Source organism: Manis javanica, chromosome 10 (assembly GCF_040802235.1).
Source record: "Manis javanica isolate MJ-LG chromosome 10, MJ_LKY, whole genome shotgun sequence".
Taxonomy (NCBI): Eukaryota; Metazoa; Chordata; class Mammalia; order Pholidota; family Manidae; genus Manis; species Manis javanica.
Window position 1 is genome coordinate 24,643,216 of NC_133165.1, and position 23,106 is coordinate 24,666,321.

The following is a 23,106-nucleotide window of genomic DNA, read 5'->3' on the forward strand; positions in this document are numbered from 1 at the left end:
AGCTCCATGACAGGCTGTGAAAATAATAAGCCTTTCATTGCCTATAGTAATGTATAGTAAGTATGTGTGGCAATGTGCAGCAATTCTATAGTAGTAGTGAACAAGGATTAAGCCTTTTCAAAACTCCACTTTTTCACATATGAAGAGGGAAAGAACAGATTTGGAGAAAGAAACAATACCAGACCCCAGACTGAGTATCAGTCAAGGACTTGACCTTTCATGAGGGAACATTACATAGTTTGTTGGCAATCAGAGGAAGATCAGATTTTGTTTTCTGCAGCTAGCCTAACTCAGGTGTTATATCTTTCCTTTGATCACAGTAGGTTTTAGTTTTTAAATAGAAAGACACGTAACTGATTTTAATTATTGCAAAATACTCAAAACTCTTTTGTCTTGCAAATAGATTTCAGCCCCAGACAAGTTCACTATGGATTCAGTGAGACAGAATGTGGGTAAAATTGCAATATTTCCAGAATCCCTACCCTGGCCTTAGTGCATCTCCGTATCAATAGGTGTTTCCCAGGGGTGAAGAGAAGTGGTCCATCTCCAATTCAATAGGTGACCTCACAGGCAGGAGAGAGACAGCTTCTCTGGACTGGAGGGTCTCTTCTTCTGCACGGGAGAGCAGAGATGGATTGCTTGTAAGAAATGAACTGCTTTTTCCCACTTTATTTCTCCCTTTGACTGATTTTGGTTTCAAAGGTATTTACCCTGGGATATTCCCCCAGTTACACAGAAAAAAATGACAATGGAACTTCCTGGGGTGAAAGGGCTTATACTCGACTTTATTCCCACGGTGGCAGGTCAATTACTAGAATCCTGTCCACTCAGAGCGAGTCTGCATGCAGCAAGCTGGCCTCTGCCTTTGGGCCTCTCTGTCCCTGTAGCCGTCTCAGTCTCTGTCCTCGGTGCTGCCTCCACTCCAGCCTCTGCTCTCCTGTGGCCTTGTAACCCTGCAGCTGTGCAGCAGCCCAGAGCACTGGGCAGGGCTCTTTTATACAGAGTCAGTAACAAACATTGCCCACAGGTGCGTAGTGAGCAAGTGGACCAGGGCCAGGTGAGAATCCTGGCCATAGGAACCTTCACTTTCTCCACAACTTGGTTATTTAATAATTCGATTACCAGGCATTGCCTAATAGCATGTCAATTGCAATGAGCTATAAAATTATCAGAAATATATTTTATCAGTGTTTATAATTTATAGATTTTTATAATTTAGATACAGCTATTAGCTATGTATTGGTTTCATGGTAAAAGAAATTTCTAAATTTAATAAATTATCTCAGAGCTTGGATCCAAAAACAGAAAAGATGAAAGTCATGGAAAAAATTGCCCACTAAAGTGACATCTATCCAATAGAACATGATAATGTCAAAGCACTTTTCTCCCATTTAATGCCATAATAGTACCTGAACTTTTCCTTCATAAAATTTATTAGGACTATAATATATTATGTGATGGTTTCATTCACATCTTCTCCAAACTATAAGGTCTTTGAGGCTCAACTATGTTCTCCATGCATTTTATTTAGTAGATTGTTAATAAGTACTTGTGAGTGTGGATAAACTGAGAGTTCCTGTGGCCAGGAGTCCCACCTGGCCATGGTTGACTAGCTCACTGCACACCTGTGGGCAATACATGACTGCTGACTCTATATAAAGAGCTCTGCCCAGTGCTCTGGGCATGACATAGTGGCAGGGCTGCAAGGCTGCAGGAGAGCAGAGCAGAGGCTGGAGTGGTGGCAGCCCCAAGGACAGAGGCCCAGAGGATAGCTGTGTGGACAGAGGGGCCCGGAGGCAGAGACCGGCCTGCTGCATGCAGACTCGCTCTGAGTGAATGGGATTCTAGTGACTGACCTGTCACCTGGAAATAAAGTTGGGTATAACCCCCCCACACACGCCACCCCCAGAACGTTTTGCTGTCAATTTCTTTGATCACATTGAATCCATAGCGAACTTGCCCAGGGCTGAAACCCATTGGCAAGACAGTGAGACAAGTGAATGGCTCTGGGAGTATATATAGCAATAAAAATGAGAAGTCTATTGTATTTATAGGATAGATAAGAATAACAATAAGAAACAGTATCCAAAAGAACAAAATAGTGATGCTGGCATTCTTGTTTGTGGAGTTGAAGAATGAACTTAGCAAACACCCAAGGTAGGAGAGCCAGGGAGAGGCTTTTATCGAGATACAGTGAGAGGACAGAGCTCCTCGCTCGTGGTAGGAGGCAACAAGAGAGCCTGGGGTGGTGCGTTGTCTAGGGGATTTATAGGCAGTTGAGGATTTGGGGGAACTGATAAAGGGCTTAGGGGTGTGGACTTGCTAAAAGTGGTCTTAGGCTGTTTGTCCTCGATGAGACATTAAGTCTAAGTCCCTTTGGCATGCTAGAGTGAATCTTACACGTGATTACAATTAACATAATAAAAACATAGGCTACTTTCCTTTATCTGGGGAGTATCAACTGATCTCACTGAAGAATGACTCTAGAGCTTAATGTTTAACAGAGTTTGGTAGGGGGTTTCCTTGCATGTAGTTACACTGCTCTGACTGTAATTATCCTGCCTTGCTTTTTCCAGAGGGCCTCACCCTACTCTGACTACATCCATGGTCCCTGTCTCAATAGGATATGTGGGATGCTTGTTTTTAAGATTAATTACCTAAAATACTGTGGTAGGAAGACCACATCTTAACTTGGTCAGAGCACAATGGCCCTGTTCATTCAACAAATAATTATTGAACACCTACTACTGCTGCATGTTCAAAGTAAATGAGCATCACAGACTTCACATTTACAGAAATTACATTTATTCCTGTTTTCGTCTGCTTTTTATTACAAAAGTCACAAGGCAAGGACATATTAAAAATAGGCACAGCAAAGGTTCAAGTAAGGATGAGCCAGCTGCAAGATCTCTGTGTACAAAGAACATTTTCCTCTGCAAAAGACACTGAGGCTTTTGTGTCACTATTATTTCTAGAGCAACCTCAGAGTATTGTAACAAGACAAGGCAACCAGAGACGGTAACGATCTAAATATAAAGCAGTTCTATTATAAAATTTTCCTGTCAATAGGTGCTAAATATGAAAATGTATATGCTTAAATTCTAGGCTTCTATTCTATAATTTGATGTACTGCCCTTAATTTGTCTTCCCAGTCTCTCCTAAAACCACTCAGTCAGCCATCTGGCAGGGCTCTGACTTGGGTGCTGCGTGAAGCTGTAGTTATGAAGACTCCAAACTGTTTCCTGCTGTCACAATGCAGAAAGGAGAGCAGGGTGCTAATGGTTCTTACTGCATCTTTTAAAAAGGGGGGAAAGTCAGATGTGAAACAGGGAGCTGGAATGAGAAAATGTATTTTTTTTTATGAGAATGAATGGTTAAGTAGTAATTGATACAGTCAAAGCTGTCTTTTGAGGAATTTTGTTTCCTCTTCAAAGAAAATTTTAAGCTCTCTGAACTTCATTTCTAAGACTGAAAAAGTTGTTTATACTGGAAAAAATTATTTCTAGTTTGCATGAAATTAATTTCAGGAGAGAGACATGCACATTATTCATCTTTTCTTAGTATTTCCTGGTGAAAAATATTTAAATGGCTTCCAAACATCTCTCAGACTATTAGATTGATAAAAGGGAGTATGTGAATATTTGCATTTATTTTCATTAATAAAAACTGAGAAAAACTTTCTTTAAATGAAACTCTGCTTGCTCTATAATAGAATGTAATTCTTTTCCATGGGAGTATATTCCTTTTTTTTTTTTTTTTTTTTTGCTGGCACTAAGGACTTAAGTGTAAGAACAATGAACAGTTCAGGTTAAAACTGCTAAAGCATGAAGGTGGAAAAGTGTGAACTTTGCTATCTCCTGAGTTCCTATTATTACCAAGTTTCTTTCTCTCTCACTTCACTTTATCACCTTCAGTATTTCACTTTGAGGACTGTAGAAAGATAAAAGAGAAAATTTTGAACATACATTGACACTATACTTTTGATAATCAAAATAGTTCCATACACCCTGTCTATCTATGTTGCCCAACAGTAGGAAATATGAATAAAAGTAGGAAAAGAATTTTAGATAATATCCCATTTAAAGTATAAAGAAATTCTACAAAAAGCATCCTATTCATGATACTATTTCAGTAACTATAGTCATATATACACTTATTCACTTACTCAATTCTTACTAAGAATTTCTGGTAAGAAAAACAGAATAAAAAAATCAACCTATAAGATCTAAGTGCTATGCCACAAAAGATATCAACAAAATTGCACTAAAAACCTATACATTTAAAGTATATTAGTCAATATTTTAAAAATAATATAAAATCATTTTATATTCAATTTTCTTCCAATAGGTAGAATGAACTTCAGTTCTCTGCCTAATAGATTACAGCTTCTTTTATAATCTATAGTAGCCAATTTTAATTTGACCCTTCCTATATAGTTAGGCAAGGGGTTACATGCTTATTGCACCTGCATTTCTCTGGTCTTTTTCTTGGTAAAGTTGGAAACAAAACAATTTATTTAATAATGATGGAGATCATTGGACTAAGGAAGTTTGCACATTTAACACTTTAAGCTCTTGGAATAAAGGCATACACTATACCTGATTAGATGTCATGTCAGACTGGTAGCTGACATGACTAGCACATGCATGTGTGGGAGATCTCTGTGGGGCTGATGGATGAGAATGACAAGCAATTATCTAGGCAAGGTGAGATATAAGAGGTTTGAAATGTGAGTGGGAAAAGTTGGAAAAACCTGGGAACACCATAGGAGTCTCTTACGGATGAGAAGTATTGCCAAATATTAGTCAAGACAAGGTTAGATAGCATTACTAGCTCCTGTTTGTCTCCAACTGTATTTAGTGGTGAAAATACGAGTTATAAATTTGTGAATTATGAAGTATCTTAGAATTTGATCCTGTAAGTAGAGAAATAATTGGATTAAAGACCCAGAGGAAATTCTCCCTTCTAAATTCTCCCTATATTTCCAGCCCCACTGACTGCTGTCTTTCAGAATAACCCTGCTTCTCTGGTCCTGTGTGTGTGATCAGCGGCAGCCTACGTGGAGTCCTCTGGATGAGGGGCATCCAGAGAGCCAACACTGGTTTTGAAGTGCCCCATGCAGAGGCCAGCCCATGATCTAGAACAGAATAGGAGTGAGTGTGAAAGGTTGTTCCAGAGGTTGGCTTCAGCAGCCTAGCTGTGGGCTAAAGAAGGTATTGATCACAAATGCAGTTGACAAAGAAATTTAGCTTTATAGGTATGTCACTGGACATTCTAAAAATGCTGAAGATAATGTCAGGGTATATATGGCGACAGAAATTATAAATCAGCCGCTATTAGGGCAGTGGGAGAATATCCTTTTTAAGTTAATTAGAGGTGGAATGGGAGCTCAGTGTTGCAGGGAGGTCTTTGTACTTGAAAAGGACAAGTGATAAACAGTGACTTGTAAGTGCATGATGTGAACTGTAATAGCATGTCTGTGGTTTCTTTGAAAGCCTTTGCAAGCTAGGAAATGCAAAAGCTTCAACATAAGGGATTTGTAAGATGATGGATGTGATCGGTGGGATAGGACTGAGAAAGATAGGAATGTAATTTTAGGGGAAAATGAGATCAAGGATTCATGTGCAGCAGGGCTGGCCTTATGGATATAAGGACCAGTATAGTCGTTACAGGGCCTCCTGGTCAGAAGGGTCCTGCACTTGTCACACAATGCTCTTTGGTTAACATCTTGAAGTTCTTAATAATTTGGTTTTTGAGGTTATTTTGTGAAGTCTAGTGGGACAATAGGACATGTGTCAAAGCTTGGAGTCTCAACTCACATGCATTCCTACTTCCAATTTAGCCCCTTTCCCCACCTTCCACCTTTCCAGGAGAGATTCAGTGCTGCCTGTGCCTGCCCCAGCAATGGCAAGCAGGGGTGCGGGAAGGGCTTGAGTCCCGCCGGATCAAGGCTTTCGTACATTATCCTGTTTTGTGAGGTCTGCTCTGTTCGTGAGGTCTCCATGCAGTCTGGTGCAGCCTTCTTTCCTGTTGCTGTTTTAGAGTTAGTTGTATTAACTATATTTTCACACTGCCTGTGGTTTTGGGAGGGGTTCTGTCTCACCTCCCATGCCACCACCTCGAATCCTTTCTGAATATCTTTTTATACATAAGAAAACACTTCCCAAAATTTGCCCAGCAAGGGTTCGTTTGTGGATTTGGTTCCATTACAAATATTAACAAGGAAGGCAAAGAAAATGTATATTCAGCATTTTTAACCTCTGAGATGAAAGTCAGCTGCCTCTGGCAGAGGATAATGATACTCATTTGGTTCTTGGGCTTGTATCACAGAGAACCGGATATAGAGATATATTTTCATGGGACTCAAAGGAAATGTTCAAATGTATTGTCCCACTCTGAACCTCTAGAATTATCACCATAACAGCCAAAAGTCTTTTAAAAAATTTCCCATTCAAAGAGGATGCTTGGATCTTACTGACTCCAAAAAGTTTTGAAGATTGACATGTAGGTTTTTCCTATGGTAGAGCAAATAAAATAACCTATTATCCTTGAACCATATTTTGGACATTATTTGATTTAATATATTTAAAAGATGTCAAGGAATCCTAACCCAACGCCCCCCAAAATACTGTGTAGGATTAAAAATAAATTATCTGGGGTTTTAAAATTTTCTATGTCCAGACTGATAAAAGACCTAGAACAAGGAAAAAGCAAAAATGTCTTAATTTCATGTGACTTTGTTGTTCTCTACCAAACAGTTTCTACTTAGTGTTTGTCATTAAATCATCTGTCAGAGGCAGACTGCTTCATCTCATTTTATTAGATAAACCTCATTTAGGTCCTTCCAAAACAGAAATGCTAATCTGAAGAGGTGGTTGGCACAAAATTGTACTATCAGTCCAAAGGTCAAGGTATCTGAAGTTAATGGGGAGAAAACCTAAATTGATCCAGAAGAACCTCCTATCTGTGCCTTCCCCTCTCGGGGGATGGGGAGCCTTCAGCGCAGGTGCTTGCTGACGTGCACCCTTCCATTCGGGCAGACCCTGTGCAGGAAGCCTGGTGGATTACATACCCGTTCTGGTACTGCCCCCAGCCACGTCTGTCAGCTCTACTCCCACTGCCTTTCTGTTTATTTTAGTCACTGGCCAAATTATGATATAGAGTCATCATCACTGTTTTCAAATACTACATTGCAAATAATGTATTAGTGGGAAAAATATGAAGCCTAAATCATAAGCTCCCTGTATGATTCAAGGCTTTCCTTACTTCCAAATCTCACTACAGATGAGTAACTTCTAGTAGGTCTGCTTAGGTGTTCTCCAGCAATTTCTCTGGATGGTACTGTTTCTTAGGAAAAGAAGCAGGTATGAGGTGCTCCTTGGTGATTTCTTCAAGTCTGCTTCAATGTGTACTGTACCTAGTACTCATTCTTGATTACTTCCTATATGTGGGAAACACCCTTCCCTCATTGTCAGCAGAGTTGCAGAATTTTTTTTCGAACCTTAATAGTAGTCATTTTACTAACAGCTGGGAGGGAACATTGGACGAAACTGTTCCTTTCTGCACCTTAACTTGATGTCTTTTATGCATTACTTTATCCTACTGACATTTGGGGAAAAACAATTAGAAAAACATTTTCACCTCTGAAAGTGAAAAAAGAGATACTTTCATCCAACAAGAATTACTCTGAACCTGATGAAACCAATGTATATCGATCTAGTTTTCAGTTTTCCATCTGTGCATAAGTTGTTACTGTGTTCAATAGTAGATAATGCAGAATCAATTACAGAATATTCCTTAGCATAACAATAATTTATCAGCAGATCATATAAAGTGCATTCTAGAATCAAGAGCTCTATGGAATGTTTTGTACCTTTTCTCCTTCTAAGTAAAAGCTTAAGACACACACACAAAAGCAACGAAATACTTAAATTAAACATCCACCAGTCTTTTCCCTTCCATTTCAAGATCACACGCTTTTTTTTCTCCCACGTATTTTCAGAGCACACCGTAATAAACAGTTCCTCTCACCACATGGCATACAGATGTGTTGACCAGAACACAAAATGCTTAGATAAAGAGATAAGAAAGCTAAAACTGAGATAAATTGATAAGCATTTGTTAGTAAAAACATAAGTAAGAGATAGCTAGAACTCTTACTAAGAATCATGCATATGAAATTTTTTTTTCACAGCATAACAATGGAAACACATCTACTGAGAAATCTTTTGAGAAGGATTTGAAACTTAAACCAAGAGAAATTCTGATAATACAACCTACAAGTATTCTCTAAATTACTATAAACGTCCTGAGGCTCTAGCACAGGAAAGCTTATGAAAATGAGTATAGCCATTCTGGAAATAATTTTGCAAGTATTTAGTGAACCTTAAATTATAAGAATTCTAAAAGTCAGGAGCTCCATGCCCCAGTATTTACATACCCTAGCAAAATTTAAGCCAAGTAAATAGAGTGCATGTGTTCTTTAAAGGCAAAGAAAAAAAATTCAAGTGTTCAGCAGTAAACGAACAGATAAATAAAATGTGACTCATAGAAACAAAGGTATATCTTACAGGAGTTAAACTAAATTACATCTATCTATACCAACTTGGATCTCAAGATGAATCAAAGGCCAACATGTGAAAAAAAAAAAAAGAAAAGTATATATAAATTAAAAAATAATTAGTCCCACTAATTTACATATATGAGATTATGGTAAACATTATTTTTAATAAAGAGATAGTTCAAGACATACACCGGATAACTACAAGTTACAGGTAATAATGGAGATAGGGCAAATGAGATTTAAAAAAAGAGAGATGTAAAAGAAAATAAATACATAGGAATTCTACTTGGAGAAAAAGGCAATATTCTAATCCTGAGGGTTATAATCCATTTAATGTTGTCAACTTGAGATCAAATGCAAGAACAAAATATGAATAAAATCAAATCAGAATTGAAAATATTAAAATAGGTTAGTTGCTAATCATTTCTTATTGAGAAACTCAAAACTATTAGAATCATATAGTGTAAGTTATGGAGTTTGTTTTATGCTAGTTAAATTAATCATAGAGTATATTATCTATGGGTACACACACACACACACACACACACATATGGATGTATTTTTTCAAAATCAACAAAAAGGACTTTGACCAATGACCTCCATGTCTCCATATACAATGAACATTTTCATCCTTCTACATGACATTATAAGCATTTCCCGCTCAGAAAATTCCCTCCTTAGTGATATGCTTTATCTTCATTTCTATGTTCATTGTCCTGACTTTTCTTACTACTTCCCCAGTTGTTCCCTCTCACTCCCCTTTCCTGGACTACCCTTCTCTTCCAGGCCTCCCTTCTCCTTTCACTCCCTAGTGTTTTCCTTTGGGACCTCCAGTCACAACCTCTTCATGTGCACTAGGCTATCTCAACAGACCCCCAAATACATCATGTCCAAATCTGCACACAGGATCTTTACTTTGTGTCCTCCAGCGCTCCCTGTCTCATTGAACAACCCTATCATCTAAGTTTCCTTCTTCACCTCTTTCCTGTGAATCCCACGTATCCAGTCCACTGGGCACTGATAACTTAGCAATGACTTTTTTTTTCAAATTTATCCATTTCTTCCATCTCCATTGTCTTTCACAATCATATCACACCTTGGACACTTCAGTAGCTTTCTGATTGGTTTTGCTCCTTCACCCTGATTAACCCAAACCTGCCCTTCATGCAGCAGCCACATGATCATTCCACTACTAAAAATCTCCTCATTCCGTTTGCCTGCTTAAACCCGTTAGCTCCCTATTGCTTGTAGCATAGCACAAAGAACAAGTCTGTAATAGGTCCTACAAGCCATGTCATGTGTTTCATGTCCTCCTACTTCCTCTCATGTCTCAAGCAAACCAGCTAGGGATTGACTGAGGCAACCTAGACAGCTTGTGTTCCAACCCTTGTCCAGCCGATTTTAGCCATACAGGAACATGGATCTATTACTCCTAGAGCTCATAGTTTAAGAGAGGCTAGATTTTCAAATTACACATAAACTTCAGACTTCAAAATGTTGGCACGTAATTCAAATGTTTTTTAAAATACTCTGTAAAATAAACAGATGAAATCTGTGGCAGGACTTGAGCCACAGGCCATGAGATGGGAACCTGTTTGACGGAGGCTGTTTCCATTAGAATATGTTTGCTGTTGCATGGTACATAAGAGCTTTTCAGGCTCCTGATTTTTTAGATTTGTGCATGTATGATTTATAAGTATTACTGTTGCTTTTGAAGAATTTATGGACTTGACATTCTACTTTTATTTTTCAGTAATTTCCATCATTATTAAGTTAACAGATAATAAAAAATTAAGAATGCACAGATAAGAAGACACAGGTGGTGGATAAATGAAATATGTACAATTTCAACTTTAACAATTTAAAACAGGTGATCTCAGGGAAGAACAAAACACAACATAGACCTTAGGTGGGAGGCAGAAAACCTGAAATGTAATAATGATAAAATTAATTTTGCCTAAAAGTGTCCCCAAATAAGTTACAAGTTATTAGCATGAGAGAAATAACTTAGTGCAAAATAAAACAGGAGCAGGTACTCTAATCTGTACAAATTTTATTAAAATCCAATTTAAATTCTACATAATTCTTGGCAATTGAAAATATTTTAGAAAGAATTAAAAAAGCAACAATAAAATGTGCAAGACTAAAGGGATCAGTAATCGTCAAAAGTAAGTGAATGACATCTTCATTCTTAATGTGAAGAAATGTGATAAAATACAGCTCCACACAAAATAAGAGATATCACCGAGGTGAGACGTGATATAGCTAAGTAATCACTCATGACTGAAAGTGGGAGCTGCTAAAAGTTTTATTTGGAGCTCTGCACCTCTTCAGAATTATACTGTGTTAATAAGTGGAATTTTAAACACAGAATCAAGTTTCAGATAGATTAGGTATCTTGCCCATAGTGGGAGCTTATTAAATCTTTCAGGGTAAATTCCCCAAGTTGAGAGACAAGTTAATTTCTTTCCATCTAAGAATAAATATCCCTTTTCCAGGAAGAGGTTCTTCTGGGATCACGTCACCTAAGGTTTCTTGGATCTTCCTGAAACAGTTGTGTTTGGGTCCCATTATTGACTCTCACAGACTTGACATTTTCTCCTTCAATGTACATTCTTTGTTTAATCTTTCTAAAAATCTTAAAACATATCATCCCACCCACTTTTCACCCTCATCTACCATCTTTCCTTTATAAGTAAACTAGAAAAAGGACTTCATGTTTTTATATAACTGAGAAAGATAATTATATATTTGTAACAAAATGGAAGTTTTTGTTGGTATAAGAACCAGTTAAATGGTGAATTTTTATATTCAAAACTAAAAATTCAAATTATTATCTCTTTGTTACTCCCTGTCTTAAACTTTCTCATTGTAAGATAGAATATTCTGCTCATTAAGAGCTAAGGTGAAATGCTATACTGAGTATCTTATACGTATTACCTAATTCTATATCACTGTACTTACTTGGAAATATTAAACTGCATTCAATTAGAATAAAAACCTTCAGACAAAACTGGAGGCAGAATATATGAATTCAGCATCCAAAATTCACCTATTGGAACAAGCAGATCAGTGAAACAGCAATTAAGAGATTTTCAGAGTATTTTATTAAAACCTTTCATCTACTCCATTACATTCAGAAAAAATATCAAAATTTTTGAGTGCTGTAGCTTATCAAAAGACAAAATTTTTTGGTGGTATCTAGTTCCTTCAGCATTCTGAGATAACCACACACACACAAAGCTTGGACGCCAGAAGTACACAAGGAGGCATGGTTGTCCTTTTTCACACACACACACATAGCTTGGATGCCAGAAGTACACAAGGGGGCAGAGGCATGGCTGTCCTTTTACACACACACACAGCTTGGACGCCAGGCAGAGGCATGGCAGTCCTTTCACACACACACACACACAGCTTGGACGCCAGAAGTACACAAGGGGGCAGAGGCATGGCTGTCCGTTTACACACACACACAGCTTGGATCATGGCTGTCCTTTCACACACACACACACACACACACACACACACACACACACACACAGGCATGGCTGTCCGTTTACACACACACACAGCTTGGATCATGGCTGTCCTTTCACACACACACACACACAGAGGCATGGCTGTCCGTTTACACACACACACAGCTTGGATCATGGCTGTCCTTTCACACACACACACACACACACACACAGGCATGGCTGTCCGTTTACACGCACACACAGCTTGGATCATGGCTGTCCTTTCACACACACACACACACACACACACACAGGCATGGCTGTCCGTTTACACACACACACAGCTTGGATCATGGCTGTCCTTTCACACACACACACACACACACAGAGGCATGGCTGTCCGTTTACACACACACACAGCTTGGATCATGGCTGTCCTTTCACACACACACACACACACACACACACACAGGCACGGCTGTCCGTTTACACGCACACACAGCTTGGATCATGGCTGTCCTTTCACACACACACACACACACACACACACACAGAGGCATGGCTGTCCGTTTACACACACACACAGCTTGGATCATGGCTGTCCTTTCACACACACACACACACACACACACAGAGGCATGGCTGTCCGTTTACACACACACACAGCTTGGATCATGGCTGTCCTTTCACACACACACACACACACACACACACACCTTGGACACCAGAAGTACACAAGGGGGGCAGAGGCATGGCTGTCCTTTTTCACACACACACACACACACTTGGGCTGAGCATGGCTGTCCTTTTACACACACACACACACACACACAGAGCTTGGACGCCATAAGTACACAAGGGGGCAGAGGCATGGCTGTCCTTTTTCACCTGATACACTTTCTTGTTGGTTGAAAGACAGATCAAGCATCATCCCCTCTGGGAAGGTTTTCCTGTCTCCCATAGATATTCTCTCTCCTCTGTGTCCCCAAAGCATTTCTTACTATAATGCATTCAATCCTCCATTATAATTTTTGGTTTTAGTAGCCTGTCTTAGCGAAGAATGGTACCTCACTGAGGTTATTATTCATGTGTGTGTCCTCAAGGCTTAGTGTAGTGTCTAATCCATAGCAGATGCTAAAATGCAGAAAAGGAGGAGGAAGAGAAGGGGAATAAACAGAGAAGGAAGGAAAATGAGAACAGGTAAGTGAATCCTGAAAAAGAAGAGTACAATTATGTAGCAAGTGGTTGAGATTATATGCACAAAATGGGTAAGACGAGAAAAGATAAGGAACAGAAAGAAAAGCTAGAAGTTATCTTTGAATTCATTGAAGATAAGGGGTTTGACTTCCTGGAATTTCAAAAGGCTAATAAGTAATAGGATACATGTTTTGAAGCTCTGTGATATGCAATGAAATTGTAAATAAATAATAATTAGGAACTACTAACAGTCACAATAATATGTCTTCTACTGGTAACTAGTGACAGAGCCAGGTTCTTTTGCACATTCAAATCATATACTAGACTCTAAAGCAAAATATCAGGGAATCAATTGCTGCATTATGAATATATTTTAAATATTTAATTTAAAAACTAATTGTTTCCTATTCTAGCAATAATTAAGATGTATGATTTCTTAATATTGTGCATGTTTATCTGAGGATGTATGGTATGCTGTATCTGAGGATGTAGATGATGATTTTCATTATTATCCTTATTGCAATCATATGTAATATGCCTATAACTATTTATTATAGTTGAATACTCACTATAAAAGTGAAACCTTATCTTTCATATTTCTAATCTTTCTCACCTGTTTTATCTAATTAATTTATTGTACATGAAACTTTAACAGAGAGGTCACTATGTAGGTACCCTTCAATCTTGTGATCTCAAACTCTTGTAAGGTCATCCACTGATTTGTTTCTGTTTTTTTTCAATATTATATTCATAATAAATGTAGCTACAAAATTAATTTTCACTCCCAAAGCCCATGTTACTTTAGTTAAAGAACAATTTCTTGCTCATAAGAGAACTGGGCTGAAACTGTTATTTTTTGCATTTTTTAGTTCCTATGGAATGGCTCCCTTATATCTAGTTAACAATCTGTGTCTGCACTTTTAGAGGGGAGCTGCAACTTTTCAGTGAATCCATCTGGGCTTTGTTCCATTTTGAAATCTAGGGCATTTTCCTATTTGACTCTCTCTTGATGAAATGTTCCACAATTTTCAGTTCAAGCATGTGAGCTATTTAATTACTTTAAGTTCCAAGTTAAAGCATGTATTCTCCACCATATATTGTGTGCTTATGTTCATCAGCACACTGAATAGAGCCCATCTTGCTTTTTCTGTAGCCATTGATTTTCTATAATGAGATAAGGAGGGCCTGGGCATACAAAAGGTGCACAAAATATAAAGTGAATGAAATGATGCTGGTATCAGGATAACTTCTGGAGTTTTAATATAACTTGTAGCAAATTTCTGGACCCTTTTATTATATTTTTATTGCTGCTGTAACAAATAACCACAAACTCAGTGGCTTAAAAAATACAACTTTATGCAGTCATCCCCCCCTTATCCGTGCCTTTGCTTTCCATGATTTCAGTTACCTGGGGTCAGCCATAGCCCAAGAACGTGTGACCTACCAGTGGCTCGCTAGCAGCCCAACACGTCACAGCGCCTATGTCATCCACCTCACTTCATCTCATCCTGTGGGCACGTTTTCATCTCATGTCATTGCAAGAAAAAGAAGGGTGAATACAGTGCAGTAAGATATTTTGAGAAAGAGGGAGAGGTCACATTCACATAACTTTTATTATAGTATGCTGTTATGATTGCTTCATTTTATTATTAGTTACTATTGTCAGTCTCTTACTGCGCCTAATTTATAAATTAAAAACTTTATCATAGGTATGTATGTAATGAGAAACTAGACCATCTTGGGACTGATAAGCTATTGAAAAACTCTGACATTTACTCTGGAAAAAGAGGGTCTAAGAAGAAGAGAGACATAATCTGACTTAGGCTTTAAGGAATTTACTCTGACTTCTGTTGCAAATATACTGATAAAAGTAAAGGAAGAAGAAAGGATTTCAGTTCAGAAAGGATTGCAGGTACCAGGTGAGAGATGATGGTAGCTTAGAACTCAGTGATAGTTATAGGAGTGATGAAAAGTGGCCAGATTCTGGAAAAGCCAAGTAGAGTTCGCAGTGTTTTGGGGTATGTTCAGACAGTGAAGTTAAAAATGCCCCCAAAGTTTGTGGTGTGAATAACTGGAAAAATGGATTCCCACCTACTGAGATGGTGAAGACTATGGGAACATCAGAAGTTTTATATTTAGCTATCTAAGCGTAAATACGGAGGCATATGCAAGAAGGGAATTCAGAGAGGGATTTGGGGTGAAGATGTGTATTTTGGAAAAATAATCATGTGTATGATATTTAAAACCTTGAGACAGGAACTGGTCATCAAGTAGACATATGTAGAAAGAGGAATGAAGTCCAAGAACTGAGGCTTAGACCATTTTAAGTTAGAAGATCAGTGGGATGAGATGGAAACTCAAGCAACAGAAATTGAGGAGTGACTTGTGAGGAAGAAAGAAAACCCAAACTGTGGGAACCTAAATTTCAAGTGAAAAAAAAAAGTGTCTTTAAAGGAAAGGCATTCTTGGCTGAATAAAATATTGCTGAGAACTAACCATTAGATCTAACATTATAGAGATAATGTAGTTGTTGAAGATGGAAGAGTAATTTGCGTGGAATGCTACAGAGGCAAATGCCTGTTGTGAGTCGGTCTGGGGGACACTAGAAGAGAGTGTAGAGGCAGAGGACCGGGGGGAAGGAAGGCAAAAGGCACATCACCACCACGGGCTCCAGGGGCTCAACCCCACTGAGGAGTTTGGGAGGCAGCATGGCACATGCTTCAGCTTCAGCCCAAGAAAGAAATCTGAGCTATTTATTTAACATCACTCTGTCATTGGGATACCAGCTTCGGGTGTGTCCAGTTTGCCTTGTGTGTATGAGCGGAACACTTACCCATGGTGGGGGTCAGGGCAAGCATAAGTCTCTCTGGCAGGGCACTTCTACAATTATAATGGTGAGGGCTGAGGGGATGTGTGTTGGGCACAAGCATCATCCGCTACAGTTAATGTCCCTTTCAGGATGAAATACCAAACCCTGTGTTAATCAGACAAATGGGAAATGGAGAAAATTTTTGTTAGCCTTTTCATTTGTCAGAATAATAGTACAGTTATATGTGAGGGATGGAGCTACTGGCCATCAAAAATAAAACCTTGCAGGAACATCAAACCAGCTTCATCATGTGAGAATTTATGTAATGGTGTCACTCAAGGAATTAATCTTTACATATATTCATTCCCCATGCAGATTTTATGAAGCATTGTTTTATCAATTCAGCATTCTGAACAAAAACTATTGCCACCCTTATTTAAAAAATAGTATTATAAGATCTTAGTTATGGCCTTTCCATTACAACTAACAAAAACCCAAACAAGCTAGCTTAATTTAGGAGGTTGTGCCTGAACTAGTCAGAATTACTACATGATACAAAAATGCAGACAGGTCTCTTGAGAAACTAGAGAACTGGAAAGCCATCAGATTAAGAAGCACATACTTCCTCTCTTTTTTTTATGAGTCTGTGAGTTCAGCTGATCTCTTTTTTTCACTCTTTGGACTACATTTTGTCTGTCTATCTGTATGTCTCTCTCTCTCTCTCAATTCTTCACCTCTCTGGTTTGGTTGGCTATGCTTCTCCTAAAATGTGTTCGTTTTGTACTGCTATGTAACAAATTGCCAGAAAGTTAGTGACTTCAAACAACACTAAATCAGTAGCTCACTGTGCCCAGAGGTCTAGAGTCTAGACGTAGGTTAACTGGGTCCCCTGCCAGGGTCTCACCAGGCTGAAAACACGTCAGCTGGGCTCCAGAGGCTCTGCGGTGCTCACTGGGTGTTGGCAGAATTCAGTTTATTATGGTTGTAGGCATAAAAGCAGATGGATTTTTCAGTGCCCACAGGAGAATCTCTCTCATCTTCTTGGAAGGATTAAAGATGGCAGCGTGAGAGGACAGAGGCTTCCTCCTAAAACCGTATACAATTAGAAAATATAGTTGGTGCAACTAATACTGAAAGAGCAACAGGAAAGAGGGCAGCGTCAGCCTGCATAAACCTGGAGAAAAGAGCAGACCTCACGGAATAGGGTAGTGTACCAAAGCTGTGGCCCGGCGGGACCCAAGCCCTTCCCCCACCCCAGCTCACCGGCGGGAGTAAGAGAAATGGAACAGGGAAGGAGTGGAAGGCCTGGGACTGCTGAATATCTAGCTCTGGAGATCCGCTCTGGGAGCACAAACCTACATTTCATGGTGCTTTCATGATACTCACGTGATTATGGGGTAAGAAAGTTAATACAGGCAGAATTCCTGGAGAGACTGAGATTCCAGCTGCTTGTGGAAAGCAGAGATCCATATCCAACTGCTCTGGGACAAAAGCTTATACCTGTGTGCTCAGCCCACTGGCTCAGGCAGTGGAGACAGGCATAGAGGCCGGGAAGCAGGAAACAGCTCTTTCCTCTCCCCAGGCACCAGTACCGCTTCCCTGAGAGCCCCGACATTGCTTCAGGGGCTGAGCAGCTCCAGAATAGAGCTTCTGGACACTAGAGGGTGCCATATACAAATATGAAATGCTAAAGGAACCTAGTCCAGAGTAAAATTAATGTAACTCCAGAGAAAGATTTAAATGACATGGACCTTATGACTCTTCCTGAAAGGGAGTTCAAAATAAAAATCAGGGGGGGCAGAGCCAGGATGGCAGCGTGAGTAGAGCAGTGGAAATCTCCTCCCAAAAACACATAGAGCTATTAAAATATAACAAAGAAAAACCTACCTAAAATACAGACCACAGGACACAGGACAACATCCAGACCACATGCACACCTGCAAGAACCCAGCGCCTTGTGAAGGGGGTAAGATACAAGCCCCGGCCCGGCAAGACCCGAGCGCCCCTCCCCCCGGCTCCCGGCGGGTGGAAAGAAACCGGAGCGGTTTTTTTTTTTTGGCGAGTGCTTTTTGGAAGCCTTAAAGGGACAGGGACCCCATTGCTAGGGAGGCAGGGTGGCGGGACCGGTGAGGGGGTGCCAGGGACCGGCGCCTGAAGACAAAGAATATCCTGCATTTTTCCCTGCGGGACCGGTGGGTGGGTGCCTGAGACCGGCGCCTGAGGATGGAGGAAATCGCACGTTTTTCCCCTTTGTTTTTTTTTTTCTCTTTTTGGCAAGTGCTTTTTGGAAGCCTTAAAGGAACAGGGACACCGGTGCTAGGGAGGCAGAGCAGCAGGACCGGTGAGCGGGTGCCTGGGACCGGCGCCTCAGGACAAAGATTATCCCGCGTTTTTCACTGCGGGACCGGTGGGCAGGTGCCTGAGACAGGCACGTGAGGACGGAGGAAATCGCGCGTTTTTCCCCTTTTTTTTCCTCTTTTTGGTGAACGCTTTTTGGAAGCCTTAAAGGGATAGGGACCCTGGTGCTAGGGAGGCAGAGCAGCAGGACCGGTGAGCGGGTGCCTGGGACCGGCGCCTCAGGACAAAGATTATCCCGCGTTTTTCACTGCGGGACCGGTGGGCAGGTGCCTGAGACAGGCACGTGAGGACGGAGGAAATCGCGCGTTTTTCCCCTTTTTTTTCCTCTTTTTGGTGAACGCTTTTTGGAAGCCTTAAAGGGATAGGGACCCTGGTGCTAGGGAGGCACAGCAGCAGGACCGGTGAGCGGGTGACTGGGACCAGCGCCTGAGGACAAAGAATATCGTGCGTTTTTCCCTGTGGGACCGGTGGGCAGGTACCTGAGACCAGCACCTGAGGACGGAGGAAATCGTGCGTTTTTCCCCTTTTTTTTTCTCTTTTTGGCGAGTGCTTTTTGAAAGCCTTAAAGGGACAGGGACCCCGGTGCTAGGGAGGCAGGGCAACGGGACTGGTGAGCGGGTGCCTGGGACCAGCGCCTGAGGACAAAGAATATCGTGCGTTTTTCCCTGCGGGACCGGTGGGCGAGTGCTTTTTGGAAGCCTTGAAGGGACAGGGACCCTGGTGCTAGGGAGACAGGGCAGCAGGACCAGTGAGCAGGTGCCTGGGACCGGCGCCTGGGGACAAAAAAAAAACAACAAAAAAAAAATTGCGTGTTTTTTCTTTCTTTTTTTTTTTTTCTGTTCCCTCTCTCATTGTTGCTGTTGTTTTTTGGTTTGGAGAGTGCTTTTTAGAAATCTTAAAGGGGCAGGACAGGTCACTTAGACCAGAGGCAGGGAATCTGGGGATCTCTGGGCACTCTAACCCCCTGGGCAGCAGGGAGCACAGAGGCCCCTTACGGAGATAAATAGCCTCCCGGTCACTCCCCCTCCAACGGGGCTCCACCATTTTGGAGGGGCAGCCCCAGCAAGGCCACGCCCACAGCAACAGCAGAGATAAACCCCATAGCAACCGGGCAGGAATAAGAAGCCCTGTCTGCACACAGCTGCCCAGCACAAGCCACTAGAGGTCGCTATTCTCCCAGGAGAGGAAGGCCACAAACCAACAAGAAGGGAACCTCTTCCAGCGGTCACTCGTACCAGCTCTGCAAACTATCTCTATCACCATGAAAAGGCAAAACTACAGGCAGACAAAGATCACAGAGACAACACCTGAGGAGACAGACCTAACCAGTCCTCCTGAAAAGAATTCAAAATAAAAATCATGAACATGCTGACAGAGATGCAGAGAAAAATGCAAGAGCAATGGGATGAGATGCAGAGAAAAATGCAAGAACAGTGGGATGAAGTCCGGAAGGAGATCACAGATGTCAGGAAGGAGATCACAGAAGTGAAACAATCCCTGGAAGGATTTATAAGCAGAATGGATAAGATGCAAGAGGCCATTGAAGGAATAGAAGCCAGAGAACAGGAACATATAGAAGCTGACATAGAGAGAGATAAAAGGATCTCCAGGAATGAAACAACACTAAGAGAACTATGTGACCAAGCCAAAAGGAATAATATTCGTATTATAGGGATACCAGAAGAAGAAAAAAGAGGAAAAGGGATAGAAAGTCTCTTTGAAGAAATAATTGCTGAAAACTTCCCCAAACTGGGGGAGGAAACAATCGAACAGACCATGGAATTACACAGAACCCCCAACAGAAAGGATCCAAGGAGAACAACACCAAGACACATAGTAATTAAAATGGCAAGGATCAAGGACAAGGAAAGAGTTTTAAAGGCAGCTAGAGAGAAAAAGGTCACCTATAAAGGAAAACCCATCAGGCTAACATCAGACTTCTCGAAAGAAACCCTACAGGCCAGAAGAGAATGGCATGATATACTTAATGCAATGAAACAGAAGGGCCTTGAACCAAGGATACTGTATCCAGCACGACTATCATTTAAATATGATGGTGGGATTAAACAATTCCCGGACAAGCAAAAGCTGAGGGAATATGCTTCCCACAAACCACCTCTACAGGGCATCCTACAGGGACTGCTCTAGATGGGAGCACCCCTAAAAAGAGCACAGAACAAAACACACAACATATGAAGAATGGAGGAGGAGGAATAAGAAGGGAGAGAAGAAAAGAATCTCCAGACAGTGTATATAACAGCTCAATAAGCGAGCTAAGTTAGGCAGTAAGATACTAAAGAAGCTAACCTTGAACCTTTGGTAACCACAAATCTAAAGCCTGCAATGACAATAAGTACATATCTCTCAATAGTCACCCTAAATGTAAATGGACTTAATGCACCAATCGAAATACATAGAGTAATAGAATGGATAAAAAAGCAAGACGCATCTATATGCTGCTTACAAGAAACTCACCTTAAACCCAAAGATAAGCATAGACTAAAAGTCAAGGGATGGAAAAACATATTTCAGGCAAACAACAGTGAGAAGAAAGCAGGGGTTGCAGTACTAATATCAGACAAAATAGACTTCAAAACAAAGAAAGTAACAAGAGATAAAGAAGGATACTACACAATGATAAAGGGCTCAGTCTGACAAGAGGATATAACCATTCTAAATATATATGCACCCAACACAGGAGCACCAGCGTATGTGAAGCAAATACTAACAGAACTTAAGAGGGAAATAGACTGCAATGCATTCATTTTAGGAGACTTCAACACACCACTCACCCCGAAGGATAGATCCACCGGGCAGAAGTAAGGACACACAGGCACTGAACAACACACTAGAACAGATGGACCTAATAGACATCTATAGAACTCTACATCCAAAAGCAACAGGATATACATTCTTCTCAAATGCACATGGAACATTCTCCAGAATACACCACATACTAGCTCACAAAAAGAGCCTCAGTAAACTCCAAAATATTGAAATTCTACCAACCAATTTTTCAGACCACAAAGGTATAAATGTAGAAATAAATTCTACAAAGAAATAAAAAAGGCTCACAAACACATGGAGGATTAACAACATGCTAATAAATAATCAATGGATCAATGAACAAATCAAAATAGAGATCAAGGAATATATAGAAACAAATGACAACAACAACACTAAGCCCCAACTTCTGTGGGACGCAGCGAAAGCAGTCTTAAGAGGAAAGTATATAGCAATCCAGGCACACTTGAAGAAGGAAGAACAATCCCAAATGAATAGTCTAACATCACAATTATCAAAACTGGAAAAAGAAGAACAAATGAGGCCTAAAGTCAGCAGAAGGAGGGACATAATAAAGATCAGAGAAGAAATAAAATTGAGAAGAATAAAACAATAGCAAAAATCAACGAAACCAAGAGCTGGTTCTTCGAGAAAATAAACAAAATAGATAAGCCTCTAGCCCAAATTATTAAGAGAAAAAGAGAATCAACACAAATCAACATAATCAGAAATGAGAATGGAAAAATCACGACAGACTCCACAGAAATACAAAGAATTATTAAAGACTACTATGAAAACCTATATGCCAACAAGCTGGAAAACCTAGAAGAAATGGACAACGTCCTAGAAAAATACAACCTCCCAAGACTGACCAAGGAAGAAACACAAAAGTTAAACAAACCAATTACGAGCAAAGAAATTGAAACGGTAATCAAAAAACTACCCAAGAACAAACCCCTGGGCCAGACGGATTTACCTCGGAATTTTATCAGACACACAGAGAAGACATAATACCCATTCTCCTTAAAGTGTTCCACAAAATAGAAGAGGGAATACTCCCAAATTCATTCTATGAAGCCAACATCACCCTAATACCAAAACCAGGCAAAGACCCCACCAAAAAAGAAAATTACAGACCAATATCCCTGATGAATGTAGATGCAAAAATACTCAATAAAATATTAGCAAACAGAATTCAACAGTATATCAAAAGAATCATACACCATGACCAAGTGGGGTTCATCCCAGGGATGCAAGGATGGTACAACATACGAAAATCCATCAACATCATCCACCACATCAACAAAAAGAAAGACAAAAACCATATGATCATCTCCATAGATGGTGAAAAACCATTTGACAAAATTCAACATCCATTCATGATAAAAACTCTCAGCAAAATGGGAATAGAGGGCAAGTACCTCAACATAATAAAGGCCATATATGATAAACCCACAGCCAGCATTACACTGAACAGCGAGAAGCTGAAAGCATTTCCTCTGAGATCGGGAACCAGACAGGGATGCCCACTGTCCCCACTGTTATTTAACGTAGTACTGGAGGTCCTAGCCACGGCAATCAGACAAAACAAAGAAATACAAGGAATACAGATTGGTAAAGAAGAAGTTAAACTGTCACTATTTGCAGATGATATGATACTGTACATAAAAAACCCTAAAGACTCCACTCCAAAACTACTAGAACTGATATCGGAATACAGCAAAGTTGCAGGATACAAAATTAGCACACAGAAATCTGTAGCTTTCCTATACACTAACAATGAATCAATAGAAAGAGAAATCAGGAAAACAATTCCATTCACCATTGCATCAAAAAGAATAAAATACCTAGGAATAAACCTAACCAAAGAAGTGAAAGACTTATACTCTGAAAACTACAATTCACTCTTAAGAGAAATTAAAGGGGACACTAAT

General features: G+C 40.1%; 1 long non-coding RNA gene across 3 annotated transcripts in view; it reads right to left on the reverse strand.

Moving 5' to 3' along the window:
• Positions 1 to 8,222, reverse strand: part of LOC108386360 (uncharacterized) — a 29,930-nt gene extending 21,708 nt beyond the window's left edge. For all 3 annotated transcript variants that reach the window (XR_012122081.1, XR_012122082.1, XR_012122083.1), the window contains exon 1: positions 483 to 8,222. This is a non-coding gene — a long non-coding RNA (uncharacterized lncRNA). The remainder of the gene's footprint in view (positions 1 to 482) is intronic.
• Between the last annotated feature and the right edge of the window lie 14,884 nt (positions 8,223 to 23,106).